At 38.8% G+C, this 4699-nt stretch overlaps 1 protein-coding gene across 1 annotated transcript in view; it reads right to left on the bottom strand.

Moving 5' to 3' along the window:
* The window catches only part of SLC44A5 (solute carrier family 44, member 5), a 161694-nt gene that overhangs the window by 98893 nt on the left and 58102 nt on the right, over positions 1-4699 (bottom strand). The window lies entirely within an intron of this gene.

Genomic DNA, 4699 nt, shown 5'->3' with positions numbered 1-4699 from the left:
GCTTTTAAATGGAAACTGCCCAGGTTAGAGGGTAGACATGTGTTAACTTGGGTGACAGGGAAGGCAATATACAATAAGAGGGAAGTTTACAGAAGAATGATGAAGATAGGGGAAGATACAGGGAAAAGTGTAAGTGTTAAAGGGAATAGAGGTAAATATTTTTATATACACAACCCTGCAAAAGCAGTAGTCTAAGAGTAGACACACACAAAGATACACAGGCTAATCAGGTCTGGGAAGAAGAATGGAAACATACCCTCAAATATATAAAAGTATGACAGAGGATATTTGTACATTGGTATTTACCTTTGCTGCAAACTCATCTATGAGTGTGGTGGAGCATACAGGGGGCAATATTATGAAAACTTCTTAGACATTACCAAACACCTTGAGGGAATAAGTTACTAGTTCTGAAAGCTCAGAACCATGGTCTTAGGAAACACCATGGTCAGTTGGCATAACATAGTCCACAAAGACAATGGTCTACATCCTAGAACAACGTGTTTGAATAGCAACTGGAACTTAAAGGCTCATGAGTGACTATTTAAGGTACAACTGTTGTTTTCTCCCTGTGCATAGGAAAGAAGAGTGGTGAAAATTGAAGATGCTCAGAATCAATTAGCCCAAAGAACTAGTGAAACATATAAATACCAGTTTCCATGGCCCTTAGATCAGAAAACCTAGATGGTGCCTGGATACTACTGCCAACTATTCTGAGAAGGATCACATTAGAAGGTCCTGGATGGAATGGAAGAAAATATGTAACAAAACTCAAAATTATATATTAAAAAAAGACGGAGCTTACTGGTCAGAAAGAGACTGGAGGAACCTGGGACTATGACCCTTGGTTTAGTCTCAGGTCTGGAACTGAACTCACCCTTGTGACTTAATTTTCAGCCAAACAGTAGATAGGTTTATATGGAGGGCAACAACTAGTAAGTTACGTTCACTTTGAAGTGATCAACAATTCAAGATAAAAAATGCAGCATTTACTTAAGTACAAAGTTCAGACGGTTTCAGAAAGAGGGTGGAATGGAACCAAGAATCACAGGGAGGAGGTAGGAAGACTGATGGAAGGTGGAGGGGAAGGCAATCATTGAAATGAAATGAAATGTGTGATTTGCTGAATGTAAAACTGATTATCAGCTCTACAAATTGTCACTCAATTCACAATAAAATATTTTTTAAAAAAGAATGTGTAGTCCATTCAAGTGGTTTTCCAACATCAACATGCATCAGGAAAACATATTTGTGTTGTTAACTGCTGTCGAGTCAGTTTCAAACCATAGCAACCCTGTATAGGGCTTCCGAGGAGCAGCTGGTGAGCTAAAGATGCTCTGTTAGAAAAAGAAATCAGCATCTCATTTTCCAAATGGTCACTTTTTATGTGTCTAAGCTGCTAGTAGGGAAAGTGGAGGCTTAAATGAGACCATGTTGTTGTTGTTGTTAAGTGCCATCGAGTCGGTTCCATACCATATTGACCCTGTATAGGGCTTCCAAGGAGCCACTGGTGAGCTTGAATCGCCATCCTTGCAGTTCAAACACCTTTACAGTCTGGTGCATTAAGCCACAGCACCACAACAGGACTCCAATGAGACCATGTTGTTGTTACATGCTGTGGAGTTGGTTCCAACTCATTGGTAGAATGTGGATCCAGGTAAATGGGCAGAGTCATCCTGCTGATACCTTATCTGACAATAGGACACTTTTGGAATGAACCAACAGGGGTGGAGCTGATGGTGATAGGAGAGAGCAAGCAAAGCTGATCTCTCACATTAAGAACTCTTTAGTAAGCACACTCTCCCAAGCTTTCTCAGAGAATTTCCACCTGTACTCTTTGAGGAAGTCAGACTTTGAAAGCCTATGGCAAAGAGGATGGAAACTACTCTATGCAGTCAATTATGTGTTGTTGTTGTTGTTGTTGTTAAGTACACAGAGTCAGTTCTGACTCATCGTGACCCTGCACAGGGTTTCCGAGGCTGTAAATCTTTATGGGAGCAGAACGTGTCATCTTTCTCCCGCAGAACCACTGGTAGTTTCGAACTGCTGACCTTGAGGTTGGCAGCCCGACTCGTAACCATTATGCTACCAGGAACCACCATTTTCTGACAAGGAAGGTGGCCAGGAAAGTAACAGAGACTTGCCTCTTTCCTTCTTCTTCTACCCTTCAAAATACAATGAAAGAACTAGAACCAGAAAGAGAGGAAAGAGAAGGAAAATAGCAAACTGGGCTTTTGCTCCACTATGAGTCCTTTGCCAGGGTCAAAATGGAGCTGAAAGACTGGAAGAAATGAGATTGAAATTTCAAATTGGACTATACAATTTTTAATAATGGAAAATATCTGGAAAGCAATGGAATCTGCCTAAGATGTTAAAAGGTGAAAAGAAGATCTGAAAGGGCATTGTTAAAGACAGTAAACCCATTACATGGTTGTATCCCACCAAATTTAGACGGCTTTAACACTATATGCCCAATGTTTCTTTGAGACCCAGAAATGTCAGCTTTGTTTTCTCACCACCCAAGCAACTGCATTATCCATATTATCTCATAATGCATACGATTCAAATTTGTATCTAAGTAAAATTATAAATTACTACATGTCATGGGCCACTGGGGGCTCTTGGTGGTGTTGTTAAGTGCCGTCTAGTCAATTCCAACCCATAGTGACCCTGTATAGGGTTTCCGAGGAGTAGCTGGTGCTCTAAAAACTGTGAATGGTAAATCAGTAAGTGTCAAGAGTTCACCATAGAGAAAAAGTGATTTGTAAACTGCAGAGTGCTTTGTAAACTCAAGCTATTTGCCATAGTATGTTATCCTTAAGGGTAGAATTCATACCTTATTCATCTTTATATCCCTATCTTGCCAGCACTTGGCTTAGTACTTGACCCATTGTAGGCACATACAAAATGTTAGGGAATGAATTCTGAAAGACCAAATCCAGAATAAGTGTTTTCAAAGTCTTAGATTTTCAACCCAAACCTATAGTCAATCTATAGCTTTCATTCCAACTCATAGCGTCCTATAGGACAGAGTAGAACTGGTCTGGTATCCTTAAACTTCCGTGGACCTCAGATTCCTTCAGCACAAAGACGTCAATGACTGCAGCTGAGCAATCCTGTAGTTGTGATCAAGGGAGAATTCATTATTGAACTTGAAAAATATTTCTTCCAAAAAGAAATAAGAAGAAACTGCAGGCTTCTTTTTCAAGATGATGTACAAACACTTATGTTCACTGTCTTCCTGAAGCTCACTAAAATGAGAGTATAAATGTACAAAATAAATAAATAAATAAACCTCTTCACACTAATTAAGGATGTGGAGGATAGAGTTTGCTCATAAGTACACAAGAGAGTTCAACAATTTCTAGAAGGTGGAAAACATTTGAGTGTGTGTTGAATACTGACTGAACAGTGCAGCAGCTACAGCGAGGGTGAGACATGATTTGATTGTCAGAAATCGCGAGAGAGGCTGGACTCAGAATTGAGAGTGAGAAATGTGGCTGTAACCGGGAAGCTTAATGGAAAGTTTATGTACAGATCTGCACTGCAAATCATTGGCTTTGTGCTTCTTCCATCCCTTTATAGTTCCAGCATTAAGGCATTTATCCTCAGACAAAAACAGAGGTCATCTTTTGTTGACTAAACCTTCTGATGAAAGTGAGGTTGTAGGTATTGCTTCCCTTTAAATGCTGCATTTTGAAAGCACATGTTGAAAGTCAGCTTCCCACCATTTATACTGTCATGAAATCTGACAGTCAGTACAGCTGAATCATCCTGTCCAGGGCAGAGGCTTAGCTGGAAAACTGATCTACTAGTATAGCAGTTGAGCAAATCCAACATCCAACATAGTGACCTAGTCCTTAATTATTATTATCTTTTTTAGTAAGAATGGGTTGTTAAGCAGCATCAGACATATAAGGTGAATCAGAACATTATTAAAAAATAATCAAACAGAAAAACTGATGTTGAATGAAATAAAAATAATTCAGGAGAGAACAGAGAACCTTTAAAAGCCTCCAATGTATTTAGAGTAATTTAAGCAGACTGACCACAAAATAAAAATGTGTAATTATAGCTGGATTTTTTTTTTTTTAAGAAAAATCTCCTAAAATGTAAAAGAAAGCATGAGAGATGAAATACATAAGGGGGAAAAAAGAGAGCTTGAGACCAATTAGGAGGTTCAAGATGGCTAGCATAGTTCCCAAAAGAGAGCTGATAAAAAGGAGGGTCAGAAAATAGCAAAGAAATAACAGAAGACAAATTTCCACAGCTGGCAAGAGTCCTAGTTTTTCAGCATTAAAGAATCCACTGAATGCTGGGGTAAAAAGAAGGTGTATATTTATAAAAGAGCCACATCAAATGATTCATTGTGAATTTTTGGAACACCAAAATTAAGAAATGAATTTGCAAGCATCCCAAGTAAAAGAGTAACCACAGGGTATGTGTAATCAGACTGCCATTATTGCATGTAGAAAACAATAGCACAACATCTCGAAATTTCTGAGAGAAATTGTGTTTCACACAATAATTCCATAGGTAAACTATTAATCAAATGTAAAGAGAGAGAAAAAAAAAAATGATTCCAGGGTTCAGCAAGTTTTTATCCAACACTACTTTTGGTAGCGTAGTGGCTACGAATTGGGCTGCGAACCTTAAGGTCAGCAGTTTGAAACTACCAGCTGCTCCGCAGGAGAAAGAT

The sequence above is a fragment of the Chrysochloris asiatica genome, unplaced genomic scaffold (assembly GCF_000296735.1).
Source record: "Chrysochloris asiatica unplaced genomic scaffold, ChrAsi1.0 scaffold00002, whole genome shotgun sequence".
In the NCBI taxonomy this organism is placed as follows: Eukaryota; Metazoa; Chordata; class Mammalia; order Afrosoricida; family Chrysochloridae; genus Chrysochloris; species Chrysochloris asiatica.
Note: the sequence above shows the minus strand (reverse complement) of the source record. Positions and strands in the feature narration are given on the sequence as shown.